General features: G+C 27.6%; 1 protein-coding gene across 5 annotated transcripts in view; it reads right to left on the bottom strand.

Annotated features, from left to right (window-relative positions):
- LOC122859541 (mushroom body large-type Kenyon cell-specific protein 1) overlaps positions 1–24,625 on the bottom strand; it is a 119,655-nt gene that overhangs the window by 62,959 nt on the left and 32,071 nt on the right. The window lies entirely within an intron of this gene.

Below are 24,625 nucleotides of genomic sequence, written 5' to 3'. Positions count from 1 at the left end.
TCCACTGCGTGTTCCATTCTCAACGGTATTCCCTACCATCTTTCTTTTTTTTCGACCTAACCTCCCAGTTTCATTCGTCAACGTTTTTTCACTATATAACACATCACATTACGCCAGTATAAGTTATTTGAACCAGAAAGTAAGATAGAAACAACAGCAAATTTAAAATTTGGAAAAAAATAATTAGGTTACATGAAAAATAAAATAGAAACTATATGGAATGTTTCAAAACGAAATGAATCATAAAAAATATTTGTTTGTGGCCAGAAAAAAAAAAAATTTTTATACAATTAGATCCAAACTTACGGGATTATCTAATAAAAGAATGTCAACAATCGCTATCTGAACTCTGAATCTCTTAATCGTGAGTGCATCTATTGAATCAAATTGTTACAAACTGAGTTGTATACAGAGTTGTATCTTCGTCATTGTTTTATAAAATGAAATAGTCTGAAACTTGACATATATTAGCTTTTACTGGCTTTGATAGGACTAGGAGACCTGTAGCTTCTACGAAACTTTCGAACCTTTGTAAAGAATAAAAAAGACAATAATTAAAGGAGAAATAATAACACAGTCGTGACATAATCACATATGTCACTGAACTAAATGTACGCTAATAAAGTATACGTAAAAAAGTCTTATGGCATAAGTTTTTAATGTTATGAATATTAAATTAGCCATTTGAATATTAGTCAGTCTCTATAGTTTTAGGAGCATGAAGACATACTACAACTTTTTTATTTTGAAACGATATAAAGTAAATAGTGTTTACCGGTTTTTGTTTCAATTACTATTATCAATAAGTGATACAAGTATCTCAGAACATTATAATTTTTATTTCTATACTCTGATAAATTTTTTACAATTATAGCTGAACGGTAGAATTCGTTTTCAATACGTTTTGAATAATTTTGTTGAAACTCAATGTATTCAGAACGTTTCTCATTTACTTGTACGAAAACGTTAAAAGTGGATAGTAGTCAATGGTTACTTTGTTTTTGTAATCAGATCTACATATTCCTGCCTCGTACAATCTATCCTTTTATATATTTACGGGGTGATCACGCTAATCTGGGCCAGGATCACATTCCCGTATTTAACTATTGATTTACACTAATTTTTCTGCATGTCGTTCCTACTAATTACAAAAATATACCGTTAAAATTGAAGGATTATCAAGGAATTATTTCATTGCGCATTGACTATTTTACGGTGTATTCACGAGTTATTACTTATTTTAATTTTTAGGAAGGCTACATGGAGAGAAATCTGCAGCAAACAATGCTGTAGAGTATCAAACAAAATTTACTGTAGTCTACTGGAAATTGAGGAGTTGCGTAAGGAGGCCACCAGGATCGACTAGAATTTCCTACTACACTACAGTAGTTTTAATCAAAACAAAACAAAAAGCTAAATAAAACCTTATTGTTTAAACATTAAAATAGAAATGTAACGTGTTTATTAATTTTTAAAAAATAAACCATTTTATAATTTTCATGTGTTTCACCGCATTTTTATTTAGATTCATGAATAAATCAAAAACAATAAACTTTTTTAGAAGAGGTTAGGAACGCACTTGATTTCCAATAAATATTCGTGTCATCTGGCAGGAAAACCTGCTGTACACTACAGTAATTTCTGGCGTAAAGTATACCATCAACTCTAGACTTCCAAAAATTCCGGTAGACTACAGTAAAAAATTTAGATGAAATATAATAATAGTCATTATAATAAGTGGGAATTAGTCACTTTAATGACGTCAGCTATGATTTTTACGATACCACTACAGTAATATATGCTGCGGATTTCTCTCCGTGTATATAAATTATTTGTGAGTATATCATCAAATATTCCGGTATGACCCTGTGAATATCGAACGATTTCCAAGAAATTTATAAATACGGAGAAAAACTCCAAAAAAGTTAGTAAAACATTGACAAATTTTAAAATTACCGATTTATAAATACTGTATTTCACACAAAGCAACCAAAAAAAAGCTGTACGAAATAGAGAATTTATTTTTACGGGGCACCCTGTACTTATAAAATAGGTATGAACAATTTGACGAGTCGACAAATGTATATTTACAAGGTACCCTGTAGTTTTGTCGAAAAACGTTTGCCATCGTTGACACGATGCAGTAATTTTTATTTATTAAATTAATGAAATACATGTGATTTATTAAAAAATAAAAATAAAAATGTCCAAGAAAAAGCAGTAGCTACACTGTGAAAAATTATTTCTAATATTTAGAAATAAACATCTTGGCAAAATACTTTTTGAAAGAACCATGGTAGAAATCTCGTCCCATAAATGTCTATAAAATAACTATTTTTACTACCCGAGTAGAAACTTGTTCAAGATAGCCTGAACACTGATCCAGGCCTGATCAGGATATCGTAAGGCTATCCCTATTCAAGTAACTCTATCACATCCTAATCAAGCCTGGATCAGGCACCTACATCTTTTCCTTAATAGGGATAGCCTGATCCAGTCCGGATCAAGACTTGATCAAGATAAAAGTATTAAATTTATTTAATTTTTAAATAATTTCATCTTGATCAAGTCCTGATCCGGACTGGATCAGGCTACCCCTATTAAAGATAGAGTAGGAATGGCCTGATCAAGATAGCTTAATATATCATATCCTTGAGATATTTATTCATGAAATAAACAAAATACATGTAATTTAATTTTTAAAAGATGAAAATGCCCAAGAAAAAGCAGTAGTTAAGAAAAAGATGGAGCTAAGGAATTAATGTTGCCAAAAATATTATTTTTTAAGCAATATTAATCCCTTAGCTACACCTTTTTCTTGGCTACTGCTTTTTTTCTTGGACATTTTTATTTTTTAAAAATACACTTATATGTTTTTTATTTATTGAATAAATATTTTTTTTTAAATATATCTCATCTTAATTTTTTTTACATACATTCTCGTCTCGATTTATTTATTTTAATAATTAACAAATCTTTTTTTTTTGTATTTTTTGAAGGTCATTATTAATAAGGACGAAAATTTTTTATTTTTTACAATAATGCGCGATAGCTGAGGGGATAGCGCACTGGATTTCAGATTATAGGTTCAATAGGTGTAGGTAGAGTCGTAAGTTCGAATTCCCGTCGGGACAATGAGAAACAAGAAAAAAAACAGTAAAATAAATGTACATGTATAATGTACAATTTTTTTTTTAATAACTGAAATTCATTTTTATTTTAACGCCGTACCCGTAAAAATGACATATTTTGTAGGGATCGATAAAATTTGAATTTATTATTACGTGTCATCATTTTATTTTTTACATACCACCCCGTAAAAAGTAGAAAATTCTTCCTTAAAAAATTAAAGCCAGCACACCTTTTTAAACGGTGTACCCCGTACAAATTTCTGTGTTTTGTCCGTATTTATAAAATCCGAATTTCAATATTCGTGCGTAAACTTTTTTTTGTAACCCACGAAAAAAAACAAACTATCTCGTACAAATTACGGTGTTGTCATCCTGGCCTAGTTTGCCGTGACTACCCCGTCATCATAAATAATTTTTAACGTAAAAATAACGAAAAAATTCTCTAAGTGTATTCGTTGTTTCCATACTAACTATTCCGATAACTCTCAGATATTGTAGTTCTACAAAGATTATGAAATGGGCTATTAGAAACTATATGTGTTAATGCTGAAATGTATAGTGAAGAGCTTAGAATCAAATAGTGGAAAATATCTTGGTTTTATTTATTTCCATAAGATGCCTAAGTTATATTAAGAGATAATCGTACATAGATCAGTTTTCGATTATGGATTTTATTTTGACCAAACGATTTAGTAATTGCAACACAATCTTACAATAAAAGAAAGCCAAGAGTAACAAACTGACTCAATAAGAGCATTTTTATAAAAAACGAAAAATTGATATTCATCAATAGCATAAGAATTCCATCTAAGTGGAAGAATATTTGAAGTAAAAACAGAAAATATTATTTAAAAAAATTAATTACAGAAATACTTTCAGAAAACGTTTAAAAATAGAACGGTTATCAAACTTGTACACTTGGACAATCGAAAAAAAAGCACCCCGAAAAAATGGAATAGAAGAAGCGCAGCAGAAAAAGTTTAATTGAAAGAAAATAAAATTCATAGCGTGATTTTTTGATTTTCATCCGATTTTTCCTTCTTGAAGCGCTAGAGGTAGAGGTGCGTTGGGGTCGATGACTAGATCTCGCTTTTGTTAAATGTAATACTGCGGTCTTTCATTCAGTTCACCTACTTCTATTTTTTAGTTTGTTTTATCCACCTTTGTTTTTCAAGCCACCGCCCAAACTGCCATCTACCCCCCCCCCCCCAGTATAAGATGCATCTATGCGTCTTTCTCTATTTCCCATACCGTGGTAACTATCCAACACTCAACTTTTCTTTACATCACTCCCACTCGCGCTGTACAGTGTGCTTTTTATTTTTTTCTCTCGTTTTTTAAACGAAGGATCCGCTCAATACCTAGGCTGTCATAACCTTTCAATGCCCAGGTACCCTTAGCCCAACCCCGCCACCAGGGCTACCCGCCGTATGACCTCCACTTTCAGCTCAACTCGAAAAGTATGAATCGTATATGCTTCCCCTTCTGACAATCTTGTCTCCACCACAAATTCGCTGCCTCGGTTTTAACGTTTCGTTCGACGTTTCTCTCAGCTCCAGGGACTCTGTAGCATTATAGATAAGTAGGGTGGAGTTAAGTTTTTTTTTATTCATTATAGTATTATTTCTCACCACGTTTTTTCCTTTTTTTATTAATCTATCAAGCTTGCTCGTTTAAATTTAGAGAAAGGTGAAATTCAATAATAGATAACATCAAGAGGCACGCGTCAAGTATGAGAAAAAAAAAAAAAAGGAGAAACGTGAATAATTACCGTGCCTATATATATACATGACACAAAGCTAACCCCTTCCCACTCCAATTATTTACGAATTTATTAAAGTATGATCTTGTGGAGATAAAAATTTTTTTTTTGTATTGATCCTATAAAACGATATCGAGCTTTTTTTTAAAAAAAAAAAAAACAAAATTTTTCGATGAATACTTTTTTTTTTTAACAATAACTTCAATTTTACACGATTGCGTTTTTCTTAAAATGTATTTAGAGTCCAGAGCAATCTTGCAACCTTATAAAACAAAATATTATATTTAAGATCTTCCGAGTCCAGAACAATCTTGCAACATTATAAAACAAAATATTATGAAATTATGACAAAAAGCAAAAAAAAAATTATAAGATAACAGATCTCAGATTTTCTCCATTATCTTGGTAACAAGTGAACGATTTTTTTACACCGTTTCTTATTTTCTTTCTCTCCAATTTTGTTTACAGGAAGTATGGGTGCAGTATTGCAGATCGCAGTAAGACACTTTCCTGGATTAGTTGTACATGAAGCACGCACAGCTTTTTCAACCGCTTTGGGGTCTGTTTAGAAATTACTATTTATTGTAATCTTCGAGATGGTGGCGATTTAGCCCAGCAATTTAAATAGGCACTGATGTTCACCATCTTAAAGATTCGAATAAATAATAATTTCTGAACGGACCCCTGAGAGCTGAAAGACTGTTTGTTCACACTGTATACCTTTCCAATGACATATAAAGGTCTTTTCACACTGTCGACAAATTTTTATTGAGCTTAGAACGTGTATATATATCAAATGTATTAATAAATGAATATATAGAACATAAGAAAATATTGCATATATACATATATACATATATATACTGAGTGTCCCATTTTAATTTATCAATGGATTTTTTTCGAAGTAATTGTAATAAGTAAAAGTTGTAGAAGCTTGAAAAATTCGAAAAATCCAAAATGGCGGAGTTTCCAGTTCGAACATAGCTTGCAGTATCCATTTTAAAAAACTATATTTATACCGGAAACTCCGCCATTTTGAATTTTTCGACTTTTTTTTTTTTTTTTTTCTTCGTCCCCCTCCAAACCCTACAACTTTTACTTGAAACATTTTACAATTTAAGCTATACTTTTCGAAAAAAAATCCATTGATAAATTAAAATGGGACACTCTGTATATATATCATCACAAAGAAGAAACATAGTTTTTTTTACAAAAAAAAATCAAATATATTCTTAATGCATAGAATTAAAATTGACAAAATTTTAAACTTGACCCCATCTGGTTCAATATATATATGTGGCGTTCTTAGCCACGGGGTTTGCGGCCTGACCCTTTGCGATTTGGCTGATTTTTTGATATGTTGTAGATTTCGGCCTTACAAAAAACCCGTATTTTTTTTTTTTTTTTATGTGTAAACATCTTTAGGCAGGGCGACAGTTGGAATGAAATGAAAAAACCAAAAAAAGAGCGTCATATCCTTTGACGGATGTTAGCCTGACTCCATCACTACAATAAGCGCAATGTTATAGTATAATAGGTTATCCAGCGGTCGGTAACTGTTACCATGAGGCAATTTTGAATGTTAATGAATTAGGAGATGTCATTTATAAGTGAAAAAAATATATATTCAATGGAAATACATTTATTTTATATTTGGAAAAAATCTTAAGTAAATTCGAAATATATACCTATTTGTACAGACATAATCAAAATTGTTTTAAAATTTACTTTTTGTTTTCTTTTTGTAAATTTTTTTAAATAATGAATTAAACATAACATTTTGTTTTTTTTGCTCAATTAAACGATAAAACACATATTTTTTACTTTAAAAAATCTAAAAATGACATTGTATACAACTTCTAACAGGTATAACTGAAATTTATTTACAATTTTTTGAAGTGAAACTTCTTTAGAATGGGCAGTAAAAAAAAAAAACAAAAGATGGATGCAACGAAAGTAACGGTATGAAGGTAAGTAATTTTAAATTATTTTTTATTTTGTTTTATTTATTTATTCCCTTGACAACGATACGAAAAAATTTGTTTCAAAATTTTAGTTCCATGAAAGATTCAAGAGACATGTGAAAACATCTATTATATACAAATATAAATTATTATGTCAAAGTATTATGTTATTTTTGATCAAATAAAGAGTATTTAAAATTAATCTGTTAAATAAACAAATAATACACAAGATAATAGTTATTCAAGTGCTTGACATAATACGACAGCAACATCATAATCACAATACCAAACAACAATAAATAATATGTGGATGAAATGTGGTACCACGTGAACGTAAAGATAGTAAAGATGGTATTTTAGAAAGTATGTAGATGCAAGAGACAGCCGAAGATATAGAAATATTAGCAGAAAAATGTGACAAATGTACTGGTAATCGTAAATCAGTAAAAATTAAAATACGACGAGGTGCTATACCAATGTCTGATAATTTTGATGAGACTTGTAATGGTGGTTATAATAATATTTTTAAACAAATAATGAGTATCTAAAATAAATCTGTTAAATAAACAATTAATACACAAGATAGTGGTCATTTAAGTGCTTGACATAATACGACAGCAACATCATAATCACAATACCAAACAACAATAAATAATATGTGGATGAAATGTGGTACCACGTGAACGTAAAGACAGTAAAGATGGTATTTTAGATTGTATAGGATTTCAAGAAACAATTAATGATATTGAAATATTAGCAGAAAAATGTGACAAATGTACTGGTAATCGTAAATCAGTAAAAATTAAAATACGACGAGGTGCTATACCAATGTCTGATAATTTTGATGAGACTTGTAATGGTGGTTATAATAATATTTTTAAACAAATAATGAGTATCTAAAATAAATCTGTTAAATAAACAATTAATACACAAGATAGTGGTCATTTAAGTGCTTGACATAATACGACAGCAACATCATAATCACAATACCAAACAACAATAAATAATATGTGGATGAAATGTGGTACCACGTGAACGTAAAGACAGTAAAGATGGTATTTTAGATTGTATAGGATTTCAAGAAACAATTAATGATATTGAAATATTAGCAGAAAAATGTGACAAATGTACTGGTAATCGTAAATCAGTAAAAATTAAAATACGACGAGGTGCTATACCAATGTCTGATAATTTTGATGAGACTTGTAATGGTGGTTATAATAATATTTTTAAACAAATAATGAGTATCTAAAATAAATCTGTTAAAAAAAACAATTAATACACAAGATAGTGGTCATTTAAGTGCTTGACATAATACGACAGCAACATCATAATCACAATACCAAACAACAATAAATAATATGTGGATGAAATGTGGTACCACGTGAACGTAAAGATAGTAAAGATGGTATTTTAGATTGTATAGGATTTCAAGAAACAATTAATGATATTGAAATATTAGCAGAAAAATGTGACAAATGTACTGGTAATCGTAAATCAGTAAAAATTAAAGTACGACGAGGGGCTATACCAATGTCTGATAATTTTGATGAGACTTGTAATGGTGGTTATAATAATATTTTTAAACAAATAATGAGTATCTAAAATAAATCTGTTAAATAAACAATTAATACACAAGATAGTGGTCATTTAAGTGCTTGACATAATACGACAGCAACATCATAATCACAATACCAGACAACAATAAATAATATGTGGATAAAATTTGGTACTACATGAACGTAAAGATAGTAAAGATCGTATTTTAGATTGTATAGGATTCCAAGAGACAATTAATGACACTAAAATATTATCAAAAACATCTGATAAATGTACTGGTAATCCCAAATCAGTAAAATTTAAAATACGACTAAATCCTATACAATGTCTGGTAATTTTCATGAGACTTGTACTGGTAGTTTTAATAATATTTTAAATCAAATAATGAGTATTTGAAATAAATCTGTCCAATAATCAAATAATACACAAGATAGTGGTTATTCAAGTGTTTGTGCTTGTTATGATCGTGCTTGCCATGATCGAAATAAATTCAAGATCTTGAATGAATTTGTTAAGGACAAAAAAATGAAACAGATGATTAAATATTGAATCATTCCATGAAACAACAACAACAGGAGTAAATAATAATTTAATAAATGATGTACCGAGTGGAAATCAAAATAACAACAACAATATTGATCATATATAAACAGCAGCAATCATAATAGAACAAATACACGGTGGTGGTGGTGGCGGCGATGATGCACTATCATGTGTTTGTCGTTAATTCGCTCATAAAAAAGATGTTGAAAAAATCGATCAATATTTGACATTCAATTTTTCTAACATCAAATAGTTCGTTTTGTTTTTTTTTTTTTTTATTCAAATATTGAGGAGATAGCTACTAAATTAAAATCAAATTTATTTCCATTATAATTTGTATTAATTTTATTTATATTTTTCAGGCTGTAACATGTCAGATTACGAAGCTGAAATTGACTCAATATTCAATAATATTCGAAGCTTAAGTCATCTAAAGTTGATATATCGGGAAAATATTAAAAGATATCATCCCGACAAAAATCCTGAAGATAAAAGAGCAACTGAAAAAACTCAGTATTTCATGAATATATATACATAGAATAAAAAGTATACATGAAATAGTAATAGAAGTGTTCGGCTGACTAGTTGTTCAATAAATAAATATTTATATAAAACTAGCTGATTAACCCGGCTTTGCTCGGGATTATTTTGACAATTTTTGAATGTTATCATTTGTTTGAAAAAAATTGGAGCTAGCTAGCTTGAAATAATATTCCCAACTTACGGTTGAGAGTTGAATATATTTCCCGTTATTCAATTTTCGATTTTTTGGTTGCAAATGAAAGCCGGAAAAATCATCTATTCCGATGAATTTTCCAGAATTTTCGTGCTCATTTTTTTTTTTAGATAATTGATATCAAAACCGGAAACTTCAACACCTAGTAATAGGTACAGAACACATATTAACGCTTGTAGTTGAAAGAATTTCTATCAATTATTGCTGAGTCAACTATCATATTGTTCTATTTAACAATACGGATTATTAAAGCAGTTATAGATCCCTTTTCTCCTAGGGATTCAGTGGACATATAATTTTAAATGGTGTTCCTTGTTTCTCTGTAGTAGTATGTGTGTGTCTATCCAGATAGATTACAGACACATATACTCCTAAGAACCTGCTAGTATAGTGGTTATACTTTGGACAGGGGGACATTGAGAATATTTTCTATAACCATATGTAGAATACCCCTCTCGGACCCAAACTTTGTTAGACAATGGAATTTACTTTCAACCTTAATTATTTGAATAAAATTAACTTTTTTTGAATGAAATAATACGGTATAATGATAATTATTAAATAATTTCGCACTGCCATTTTTATTATCATTAAAGACAGAATTAATGGAAAATCTAAATCAAGGTTATCCATTAAATAAATTAGTACGTACTCACTGACTGAATTTTATTATTCTTAACGTTAAAAATATTTTTATTTTAATACACAGTTTATTTTATATTAACATAACACATTTCCTTTGAACCGAATATTTACCAAAGTTTTTAAGCTTGCCCTGGTAGAAATATTTTTACAACTTTTTCCAACTTTCTCTACCTTTTTACGAAAATGACCCATGGTTCGAAAAAAGTTGGAAAAAAATTGGAGTAAATTTTTGGTTGGAAAAAAGTTGGAGTAAATTTCAGGTTAGAGAAATGTTGGAAAAAAGTTGAAGTAAATTTTTGGTTGGAGAAAGGTTGGAGAAATTTGTCCACCATTTCTCCAACCATGGGTCATTTTCGTAAAGAGGTGGAGAAATGGCTGAGAAAAGTTGGAAAAAAGTTGGAAGAAAGTTGGAGAAATATTTCTACCAGGGTGCATCTTTATTTTGACCTACACTTCTATTAATCTATCGGCTTGATGATCTCTAAGCTAGTTAGTTTAAAAATATTATTGTTAATTTTTTTTCAATTTTTTGATTATGTTAAAACGCAAATAGATAAATCATTTGGGACTATAGGGCGTTATCTCTCTTTTTTCAACTCTGTGATTGTATCTATAAGTGCATAGCAGCCACTACCGAAGCGCCGCTTGTTGACTTGGGTGCGTAACGGGCTATAATTAATAACTCGGTTGTTTATTAAGATAGGAAATTGAATAAACGCCTATAACGATCTGCGAGATAAGCTCTTTTATTTAAAAAAAAAATCGCGATGATCGGTTGGGTAGTTGCTGAGATTATTTTTAATTTGGCTTTGCTTGAGATTATTTTTACAATTTCAGAGATGTTATCATTTGTTTAAAAGAATTAAAGACTTGCTAGCTCTAAATAATATTCCTATTCCAAACTTGAGGTTGAAAGTTAAATAAATTTCCCGTTATTTAATTTTCGATTTTTTGGTGGCAAATAAAAGTGTATTTTTTTTTAATTTTCCTGCTAGTTTTTTTTTTAGATAATGAATGTCAAAGTTGACAACTTCAACACATAAGAATAGGGGCAGAATACATATTTACGCTTGTCATTAAAAAAATTTTTACTACTACTATTTTTTAATTATCAGTTTGTTTTTCTTTACAATGCGGATTACATACTATTGGATCCAAACTTTGTTTGACGATGGGGTTTACTTTCAACCTTAATTATTTGAATAGAATTTTGTTTTTCAATTTTTTGAATGAATTAATAAAGTATGATGATATCTATTAAATAATTTCGCGTTGTCATTTTCATTATCATTCAAAACAGAATAGGAAATCTAAACCAAGGTTATCCGACAAAGAAATTATTATGTACTGACGGACTGAATTTCATTATTTTGAACGTTAACATTTTCATTTCATTACACATTTTCTATTGATAACACATTTCATTTAAACCGAATATTCACCAAAATTTTTAAGCTTGTTTTGACCTACACTTCTTTTTATCTATCGGTCTGATAATTCCTAAGCTAATATTATTGTTAATTTTTTTTCAATTTTTCGATTATGTTTAAATGCAAATAGATAAATCATTTGGGACTATAGCGCGTTCTCTCTCTTTTTCCACCTCTGTGATTGTATGAGTGTAAAGCACCCACTACCAAAGCGCCGCCTGTTGCCTCTGCCGCGTAACCGGCTATTATTTATAATAAATAATAACTCGGTTGTTTATTAAGATATGAAATCAAATAAACGCCTATCACGATCTCCGTGATAAGCTCTTTGATTTAAAGAAAAAATCACAATGATCGGTTCGGTAGTTGCTGAGAACATTGTTTAAATTATTAACAGTTTCACACTGTGAAAAATTTCTGCTGAATTTTAGCAGAAAACTGCTTGGCAATAAGTGGTTTAAAATAAAAAAAAAATTATTTATGTTAAACAGAAAATGATTTGCTTAGAGAAAAAAAAATTCTTGTTTAAAATAATAATTTGTTTATAACATTCAGACAGAGTCTTGTTAAATAATCAAATACAATATGACATAATTTTAACAGTGTTTACCTTTAAAAAAATCTCTCTGTCGTTAAAAGTGAGACGCAACTCTATTATAATAATCGTATTAGTGTTCGTGGCAAGGAGTACTTGTTTACGTTTAGCAGGTTTTTGCTTAAAAAAATCCCTCTGTCGTTCGTAACGAGAACCTTATGGAATATAATAATCATAATAGTGCTTGTGTCAACGAGTAGTGGGGTTCACGTTTAGCAGTTTTTTTTTTGCTTGACACAAACCGTTCATTGTTTTTAACAAGACTCTGTCTGAATGTTATAAAGAAATTATTATTTTGAACAAGAATTTTTTTTTCTCTAAACAAATCATTTTCTGTTTAACATGAATAATTTTTTTTTTATTTTAAACCACTTATTGCCAAGCAGTTTTCCGCTAAAATTAAGAACAATTTTATTTATTTTCAACCAAAAATTTTCCCAGTGTATAGATTATAATATTCTGTGTTAAGTTTTTGAATTGGAATTTCATTTACATAGAACCTTAATATTATAACTAATCTATAAATTTGAAAATTTCTATCATAATTGTTAATGACTGAATGAACATAATAGTTCACTCGGAAGGAGAGCGAAAAAGACAACTAGTCAAAAATATATTAATGCAACGAGAGATCTTTTAATTACTATTTATTAGAATTACTAAAGAAGTTTCACTTCCCTGTGCGTACAATAACACACATCTTTTTTTTTTTTTTTTGTAAATAAACAATGAAAATTTTTTTTGTTTTTTTCATAAACATTAATCAATTTAATTCAACATAGAATAATTTGTAGTTATTCTAATCATATCAAGTCGTGAGATTTTTTTTATGAGACATGCATTTTGACATTTATTTTTATAATTCATCTGAAAATATTTCTTTTCAGCTGCACATAACTAAGTATTTGTCAATATATTTCAATTAAATATTATATATTTTATTTTTAGAATTCCAACTATGAAGTTTGAAAATTAGAGATATAGGTATAATCAAGATACAAAATAAATTTAATTTATATTTTTTCTAAATAAAAGTATAAATATAATTTATATTTGAATTATATTTTTTACAATTATAAAGTAAATTGAAAATTTACGTCATTTAAATTTGTAAAAAGATATAACTAAAATTTATTTTCGATTTACTTTTTTTGTTGTAAATTCCTGTAAGTACTATAGTATAGTCAATAAAAAATTTTTTTTTAACTAAACATTAGTCAGTTAAGCGTTTTAGCCGCACATATATAACAAATAATTTTTATTATTAGTAATTATAATCATTAGTAAACATTTTATTGCAAATAACCAAATATTTGCCATTATATTTCAAATAAAAAATGATATATATTTATTTTTTGCAATTTTAACTATAAAATTTGAAGATTAAAGATTTAAATGTAATTAACTCGAAGAAGATTTTATGAAAAAATGTATTTAAATACAAAATAAATTCAATTTATATCTTTCTAGTTAAATTTACTTTATATTTTTGAAAAATATAATTCAAATATAAATTATATTTACTTTATATATGAAAAAAAATTAGTATTGCTTACAATTTAATTTTTTCGACTGCATTAATTCCTTAGCTACTGCTTTTTCTTGGTATTTTAATTTATCAAAATAAATCATATTAATATTATTTGTCAAATGAATAAATTAAAATACCAAGGAAAAGCAGCAGCTAAGAAAAAATGGAGTTAACGAATTGATGCAGCTTATTTTTTAGTTTCTTTGGCTGCATTAATTTCTTAGCTCTATTTTTTCCGTGGCCACTGCTGATATTTGGTTATTATTAATTTTTTTAAATAAATTACATGTATTTTATTTGTTAAATAAATTAATAAAAACCAAAGAAAATCAGTAGCTAACGAAAAGACGAAGCTAAAAAATTGATGTTGCTTACCATTTAATTTTTTTGGCTGCATCAATTTCTTAGCTTTATCTTTTTCTTAGCTACTGCTGTTCCTTGGTTTTTATTCATTCATCTAACAAATAATATACATGTAATTTATTTTGAAAAATTAAACAAGTATAAATTTATTGATTCATAATTAATAATTGTATTCTATACAAAATATATATCAGAAGAAAAAGCAGTAGCTAACGAAAAAATGAAGCTAAAGTATTGATATTGCTTACCATTTATTTTTTTTGGCTGCATTAATTCCTTAGCTTCTTCTTTCTCTTAGCTACTGCTTTTCTCTGGTATTTCAACAAATGAAATTGATGCAATTTATTTTAATAATTTAAAATACCAAGTCGCCAAAGAAATTAAATGACAAGCGTTATCAATTCCAATTACTATCGTTATTTTAAATTACAGCAACACCCCGAGGATGTTTACACATATTCCGCGAGTCAAGATGGCTCACAATTTTTTTTTTTTTTTAATTTTTGGGGGCGCCATCATCGAATTTCAGGATATCTCAAAAAGCCCTTTTTTTTGCTGAATTTTTGATCATAGATTCGGGGACGCAAAAAAAGTAATTTGAGCCTTTAATAGAGTGGGCACTCAATGGGAAGTATTTTTTTTTCGATTTTTGAAATTTTGATTTTCGAAATAAAAAATTTTTTTTCCTAAATTTATTTTTATAATTTTTTTAGATGTAAAAGAAAAAAGAAAACGAAATTTACTATTATGAAATTTTCATCTTTTTTTTTTTTTTTCAGAAAAATCACATAATAGATCGAAAGTAAAAAAAAAATCAAAAAAACTTCTTAAAAGTCACCTTTAACTATAAATAATCAATTTTATTACAAGAAACATATATATTTTTCAATGAAATCTTTATTCCAATATAATAAATTTTTAAACGCAGATAAAAATTATCATATATCCTGTATTAAGCACCTAAGCACCTCATAAATTACTCAATCTTTAGTAATATCTATAAAATAGTAATCAATTTCTATATTGATGCAAAAGTTTTATGCAACTTCTGGCATCACGATCTGCATCATTTAATCTTACTGGATTTTATCCAGAAATCACTAGATAATTTAGTAACTTTATTGTCAACATTTTATACTCAATGTATGTAATATAGCTTGATCGAGTTTGATGCTGTGCTCCTATATAAATTATATAACCTATATGAATTACTAAGGTACATTGCAGTATTAGAAAAGGAGTATAATAATAGTACACTAAAGTAATACAAATTGATACGTGGTAGTTTTAGTTCATTTGTTCATGTAATAAATTAAAAAAAAAAAAATTATCTTGTCACTAAAGTAATACAAATAACTTTCCGTTTCCATATCGCGCCCGTGGTTAAGCGAGCTAAGGCACAGGTTTAGATTAGATAGGTTTTACGGTCATAGGTTCGGGTCCCGCATTAGGTAAAAAAAAAAAAAATTATAAAATAAAAATTGCAGGAAAAAAAAAATTACAAATTCCAAGTTTGTAATTGAAAAATTTTTTTTATTTTTTTTATTTTCAATCCTATTGAGAATAAATGTTCATAAATAAAAACAATATTGCCTTGAACCGAGACATATCGATTCATAATTCAAGAAGAATACTTCTAAAAACATGAACAATATGTCTTGAACCGAGACACTTTTGTTCATAATCCAAGAAGCATACTTCTAAAAACATGAACAGTTTGTCTCAGTCCAAGACACATTTATCCATAATCCAAGAAGCATACTTCTAAAAACATGAACAGTTCGTCTCGATCCAAGACACATTTATCCATAATCCAAGAAGTATACTTCTAAAAACATGAACAGTTTGTCTCGGTCAAAGACGCATTTGTTCATGATCCAAGAAGTATACTTCTAAAAACATGAACAGTTCGTCTTGAACCAAGACTTTTTTTTCATGTTTCAAGAAAATTTTTTTGATTTGGATTAAGAAGTCTTTGTTTTAATCCAAATCAACTTTATCTTAATCCAAATACATTTTTTTTCAAGAAGAAAACTTCTATCAGATAGAATTTTTTTTTTTCAGTGCGTGGGGTCAAGTTTAAAATTTTGTCAACAATTGAAATTTAATTCTATGCATCAAGAATATATTTAATTCTTGACTTTTTTGGTATCATGTCTTTCTTGTATTTAGAGAAGAAAATAGCTGCAAAATTAGTCTACACAGAATTGCTGACAATTTCGAATACTTGACGCTTTTTTTTGTAAAAAAAACTGTGTTTCTTTTTTTGTTATGATAAAAATATAAGTTATAAAAGATAGGTCAGTTATTGTCGTTTATATTTTGTTATGGGAGTTTACTTCTTATTTCATTTTTTCTGATATTTCTCTGAAGATGTTGATATACTGTGATATATGACATACCCGAGTGGAAAAATTTTCAGGATGCCCTATTTGACCTCAAACCCTGATCAGAAACGGATCAGGATTCCTTATTCAGGGAACCTGACTCATTCCTGACCCGAACCTGGTCAGGACACCTTACGATTTCCTTAAGTCAGGTAACCTTATCCAATCCTGTTCAGGAAAAGAACAGGAAACCTTGACGTATCCTGAATAAGGTTTCCTGAACAGATTCTGACCAGGATATTATCAGGAAAAATTTATCAAATAAATTAATTTTTTTTATTCAGTTTTCCTGTTCAGAAAAGGAACAGGAAACCTGAACGTATCCTGAATAAGGTTTCCTGAACAGATTCTGACCAGGATATTATCAGGAAAAATTTATCAAATAATTTAATTTTTTTTATTCAGTTTTCCCCAGGAAACCTGAACGTTACCTGAATAAGGTATCCTGAACAGATTCCGACCAGGATACTATCAGGAAAAATTTATCAAATAAATTAATTTTTTTTATTCAGTTTTCCTGTTCAGGAAAGGAACAGGAAACCTGAACGTATCCTGAATAAGGTTTCCTGAACAGATTCTGACCAGGATACTATCAGGAAAAATTTATCAAATAAATTAATTTTTTTTATTCAGTTTTCCTGTTCAGGAAAGGAACAGGAAACCTGAACGTTACCTGAATAAGGTTTCCTGAACAGATTCTGACCAGGATACTATCAGGAAAAATTTATCAAATAAATTAATTTTTTTTATTCAGTTTTCCTGTTCAGAATAGGAACAGGAAACCTGAACGTTACCTGAATAAGGTTTCCTGAACAGATTCCCCATATTATCAGATAATTATTATAATAAATATTTATTTATTATTATAATTTTAATTCTAAAACAAAATGACAAGGGACAATTTAACAAATTGTTATATTTTATTTTTACGTTAAATTAACGTCGCAAATTCTAATTTAAGTTTTTTTTAGCTGATGTAATTTATGAAAGCAAAAAATCACATCGATAGACGGCATGGCCGCGCGTGTTAAGGCCCGTAGTTGTAATCTGAAAGTTCCGAGTTCGCGTCCCGCTAGTGGTTAGGTAATTTAACTTATCTTAGGTATATACAATCTTATCGTTCAATCTGTTTCATCAATAACATTGCTATAGTAAATTAGTTACAAAACATCAATTAATAAAAAACAATTTTTTTTTAAAAATTACTTGATCCGTTTCAGATCAGGAATCCTGTTCCATTCCTGATCAGGTATCCTGGTCAGGTTTCCTGATCCGATTCTGATCAGAATCCTAAAAAAAAGCGTTACATTCTGATCCGTTCCTGAACAGGATTCCTGGTTATATTCTAGTCAGGAATCCTGATCCATTCCTGTTCAGGTATCCTGGCTCTAACCCTACAATCTGGCCAGGTTTCCTGATCCGGTTCTGATCAGAATCCTAAAAAAGAGCGTTACATTCTGATCCGTTCCTGAACAGGATTCTTGATCCGGTTCTGATTTGAAATCAGGTTCCCTGATCCGGTTCTGATCAGAACCTTAACTAAATTTCCACTCGGGTAATGTCTCGAATATGAATTCACAAATTTACACTGTAAAAAATTTTTAGCTGCAGCAACGAGCTAGATAGCTGTCCCTCCTATCCACGGCTAACTAACCTTTGGATAGTTAGCAGAGGATTGTTATTTTGGCAATCCAAATTTGACAGGTTACTATTCTTGTGAAAACAGCGCGCCTACTCGTTACATTAGCTATACTTTGAATAGCTGTGACAGCTATCCAAAGCCTGACAAGCTGGTATCGCTGTAGTAGCTATTTAGGATTGCGTATATGCATAACTATAAGTTTATAGACGTACGAAGTAAAAACAATATATTAATGTACATTTACTAATTTTTAAAATTATTATCTGATTAATTTTATACTAAATTTGATGCACCAAATAAACGCCAACTTGAATACAAAATCTTATGCTAAATTTTTAATAACTATATGGATTATTTTAGTCATTGTTAATAATAATTTGGTGCATCAGTCAATAAAGAGAGGTTACGAACACAATAGCTGTTGACATTAAGATTATGTCGAACCTGACGAGCTGGTTAGCCACGTTAGCTATCCAGCCGGATGGAATAAATAACCGATTGTCTTTTTAATATAGCGGGCCCGAGGGGAAGTCACTTCAAAATTTAGTGTACACCAGATTACAGATCACCGCTAATCATGTAATCTTTCCAATGATTACACAAGATTACTTTTTTTGTAATCACAAAGAATCCCAGTAATTTTTTATGATTACACTTAAAATTCAAAGATTTCAAAAAGATTACACGAGATTATTGAAGATTACACCAGATTACAGATTACCTGTAATCATGCAATATTCTTAATGATTACACAAGATTACTTTTTTTTTTGGTAATCACAAAGATTCCCTGTATTTTTTATGATTACACTTAAAATTCAAAGAAGAAAAAAAAAATTAATGAAAAACGAATAAAGAAAAAAAAAATTAATATACATGTATACACGCGCATGCGCAATCTGAAAACAGAGAAGGGAAGATTACTGAGATTTTCTGTAATCATATCAAGATTACAAGAAAATTTTCACAGATTACAGATATACGACGTAAGATTACTGGTGATTACATAAAATTTTTAAAGATTATTGATGATTATAAAAGATTACAAGAGTACTTTAGATTACATCGATTACACGATTTTTCCATAATCATTTCTGTACGATTACAAGAGATTATTGAAGATTCTTCATCAGATTTCTGATCAGGCATTCTTATCAGTTTCAAATTTGATATCCTGATCCATTTCTGAACAGGATGCCTGGTTATATTCTTATTATAGATTTGATACTTAAAAATTTAACATTCCATCAAATAATTATTTTATATCGAAGCTACGTTAATATTTTTTTATGTTAATTCCAAAATTAAAACACAAAAAATGTCAAATTAAAATTTTTTTAATTGTTTTATGGTTTCAAAGTTAAATCAAAATAATAGAATTTCTGGTATACCAAAAAAAGTTTTTAAACTTTTTTTTTTTCTCATTTTCTTAATCAAATGATCTAAACTGTCTGATTTTCAAAAATTTTTATTTTTAAGTTTTTCGAGACATTTACCTTCAAAGTTGACAATCCTAACTCGGAAGGTTACCTCATATTTTTATCATTACTATTTTTTTTTTTTTTTGTTACAATACTTTGCATTTACAGTCAGTTTGTAGTGCTCCACAAAACGAAATTAGTGATGCCGCGATATGACGATATGACGATACGATACGATATGGAGGTGACGATATCCGATATGATATGGGCTTTCATATCGTATCGTCAAACTCGATACGATACGATATGGTCGAGACGATATATCAGATATATCGTCCATATCGACGACATGACATTAATTTTTTCATAATATTTAACAAATTTTATCAAAAATTATAAATTTAAATTATAAAATAAAATAAATTCAAAGAACTGAACAGAGGGTTCTTTTTTCACTTTTTTTGAAGAAAAAAAAACCATTTCATTAAAAAAAACAACACTTCGCCTATTTAAAAAAAATATATAAATCTAGAATGGTTTAAAAATTAATACCAAGAGGTCTTGAATGTAAAACAACCCAATAACTCATGTCGAAAAGTTGAAAAAAAAAAAAAAAAATGAGACATTGACAGAAGAGTTTATTCAAGAAAATGACCTCAAAAAAACCGTTAGAAAAAAAATAAAAATCATCTGTATCTGCAACATTTCAGAGTTCATTTGTTGACAAAATAATTTTTCAAGGAAAAAAAAAAAACAGAAACCGTGTTTAAACAGCAGGGTATTCACAACCACAGTACACAAAAATATATGAAAAAAAGATAAGACAGCATTGTTTGGAAATATTTTAATGGGCCTTCCTGTCGGAAAACCAATTTGCAACGCTTGACCCTGAGATTCCATTAAAGTTTCTCAGTTCTATCTTTTTGGGAACTTTGTATTTGCCCGAAAATATATTGGTGATCATTGAAAATATTTTAAAATCCAGATGCTGAAGGACACATGGTAGAAATAATAAAAATAAAATACATATATACATATACATGAATTTCTGTACTAAGAAAAAAAATATATAAAATTTCGAAAAAATACCCCAGAAACTGAATTTTTTTTACAATATCGTCGATATGACGATACGATACGATATGGAGACAATACGATACGATACGATATGATGAATTTTCGATACGATATGGAGGCGATATGACCACATGACGATACGATACGAGACGATATGGCCCTTAAAAATTACGAAACGATACGATATAAGGCCTCATATCGTATCGCGGCATCACTAAACGAAATATTGATATAAATTTTGAGTTTTTCGTCTTATCCGATCCACAGACAAGAATCTACAAAAGCATACATTACATGTAAGCGTTGCTTGCTAGTGTGTATCCTTTCACAAACGTACTGCTAAAAAACTTGATTTTTCAATCAGTAGTGCCACAAAGTTTTTGAGACATGGGAATATTAATCGGCGTTATGATATACGGACTTTCAAGGCATCAATATTGTCACGACGACAATACTTGGAATGAACCTTAACATCCCGAGATGAAAAAATTGAGGTATTTTGACGAAACACAATTGTGTTTGATACTTGAAATTGTGTTTCTGAGCGCCATTAAAAGTACTTTTCGAATACCGATTGAAAAGTATTTTTAGCAGGATAATTATGTTTGACGATTATTTGAAATACAATTGTATCTGGTTGAAATACTTGCTCGGGATACTCAAAAATACAATTGTATCCGGTTAAAATACCTGCTGATTATTTGAAAAAAAAAAATTCCAACAAGAGTTTGTTTTACATATATATTTTTTTACATAAATTCCTACCCGAGTTTGATGCTACGTTTTCCTAATTACTAAACCTACACTCTACCGCGAGACCATTTTTACAAGTTAATAAAATTTGACAATATACAAGTTAATAAAATTTACAAATATAATTTATTTAAAAAATTAAAAAAAAGATTCACTATCGTTATTTTAGATTACGACTCGATTTATTTGACTATACATCCTTTCCTAATCAACATTTGCCATAATTAATTATAGTTAAATCGCTATTGGCAAATGTACGTAAGGAAAAGATGTGGTGTCCCCAGCATGATTACTAGAATAAATTGGAAATGTTAATATAAGGATAGAAAAAATTATTAAATAATTATTAATTAATTCATAAATAAATTATTTAATTCAAAAAATAATTGGAGTTTATTATATAATACGGTGCTATGATATCGGAATTTTTCTAAGTCCAAAAACTGGAGTATCAGAATACTTTTCAAAGACTTTTACAATACTCAAACATTTAAAATACCTGTCAGGGATAATTGTATCCGAGAACCGATATTCGAGCTCTTCATTTACTTCTTTCATAATACCACAAAAATATCGAAAATACTCATAAGTATTCTCACAATACCTCATAAACATCGCCGGATATAATTCAAACACTATAAAATATCAATAATACTATTCAAATACTTGATTTTTTCATCTCGGGCTATTCCATCATCTATAATATTGTACAATCATAAATAAAAACACTTATTTTCTGTTCCTCTGTTCAAAAATTAAAAATATCTAACATATTGACAATAACAATTAACATACAATACAAAAAAAGTTAATAATTTTTTACCAATGCCAAATTTGGTGACAAAAAAATTTTAAAAAGAAAGTAAAAATGGGAGTTTTCCAATCTGGAGAAGATTCAACGAATACAAATTCCAATTACACTTCTTACATTTCTATAAAGAGATAAAATAATTATTCATTCTGTATATCTATTCGAGAGTATAAAATGCCCATTTTCATCATAATAAGAAACCCTTCAGTTTATTTAATCTTGACATGAAATAGTCATAAGTTTTGATCTCACAGAAACAATACTCCGGTAGAGCCTGTATCAATACTTTTGATAACTTTTTCAAATAGAGTTGAACTGCGTAAGCATATTTGGTTCAGTTCACTGACACTTAACTTGCCGATGCATTTTCCTGCTCACTGGTAGTTTTATCAAACTCATTCTAGCCAACCTCTTGTACATCAGACTGAATCGAAGCACTGAAAACAACCTGTGAGAAAGTTACTTGTGTACCTTTTTTCTGTTGCCCTCATGCGTCATATAAGCATCGCGTGAGAAATAAGCATAAAAAAGCAGAGAAGAAAATGCGATATTGATCCATTCATATATGAAGTGTGTATGTACTAAAGGCTCAATTATGGAACACTCCAACATGTGCAACCCTTTTCAATTGACGACTGGAGTTCAAGAACAAAAAATGGAAATTCATGTCCGCAAAACACAGGGAATGTCAATTTATTATTATTAATAGTTTACAATTGAGCATTGATAATAAATTCATAACGGATAACACAACAATAATATTCTCAATGTATATTGCCCAGAAAGCTCAGAAAAGAATAATTTCGATTAGACGATTTACATTTAACTTGTCTAGTTCTGAAAGTTTTTCTACATTCTGTACTTTGGCCTTGACTGCTGAAGTATAACATGCACTCCTACTTTTCGAATAGCTTTTTTTTGCCTCGTAATACTTCATTCGTTTATTGATCGAATAATCGGAAATAATAAATTTAAAAAAAAAAAAAATCTGGGTATTGGAGAAGGGATAGATGTTTTTCATCATAAAGAAAGAAGATTAAAGAGAGGAGAGAAGTTTTGTATTTTACTAGAAGCAATACAAAAAGGATAAAGCCTATTATTATTATTATTATTATTATTATTATTATTATTATTATTATTATTATTATTATTATTATTATTATTATTATTATTATTATTATTATTATTATTATTATTATTATTATTATTATTATTATTATTATTATTATTATTATTATTATTATTATTATTATTATTATTATTATTATTATTATTATTATTATTATTATTATTATTATTATTATTATTATTATATTATTATTATTATTATTATTATTATTTTATTATTATTATTATTATTATTATTATTATTATTATTATTATTATTATTATTATTATTATTATTATTATTATTATTATATTTATTATTATTATATTTATTATTATTATTATTATTGTTATTATTATTATATATTATTATTATTATTATATTATATTATTATATTATATTATATATATTTATTATATTATTATTATTATTATATTATTATATTATTTATTATTATTATTATTATATTTTTATTATTTATTATTATTATTATTATTATTATTATTTATTATTATTATTATATTAATTATTATTATATTATTATTATTATTATATTTATATATTATTATTATTATTTATTATATTATTAATTAATTATTATAATATTATTATTATATTATTATTATATTATATTATTATTATTATTATTATTATAATTATTATTATTATTATTATTATTATTTATATATATATTATTATTATTATTATTATATTATTATTATTATTATATTATTATTATTATATTATATATATATTATTATTATTATTATATTTATTATTATTATATTATTATTATTATTATTATTATTATTTTATTATTATTATTATTATTATATTATTATATATTATTATTATTATTAATAATTATTATTATTATTATTATTATTATTATTATTATTATTATTATTATATTATTATTATATTTTTATATTATTATTATTATTTTTTATATTATTATTATTATTATTATTATTATGATTATTATTTATATTATATTATTATTATTATTATTATATTATTATATTATTATTATTATTATTATTATTATTATTATTATTATATTATTATTATTATTATATTATTATTATTATTATTAATTAATTATTATTATTATTATTTTTATTATTATTTTATTATTATTATTATTATGTTATTGCATAATTTAAT

Source organism: Aphidius gifuensis, linkage group LG6 (assembly GCF_014905175.1).
Source record: "Aphidius gifuensis isolate YNYX2018 linkage group LG6, ASM1490517v1, whole genome shotgun sequence".
Classification (NCBI taxonomy): Eukaryota; Metazoa; Arthropoda; class Insecta; order Hymenoptera; family Braconidae; genus Aphidius; species Aphidius gifuensis.
This window is presented reverse-complemented; position numbering and strand designations above follow the sequence as displayed.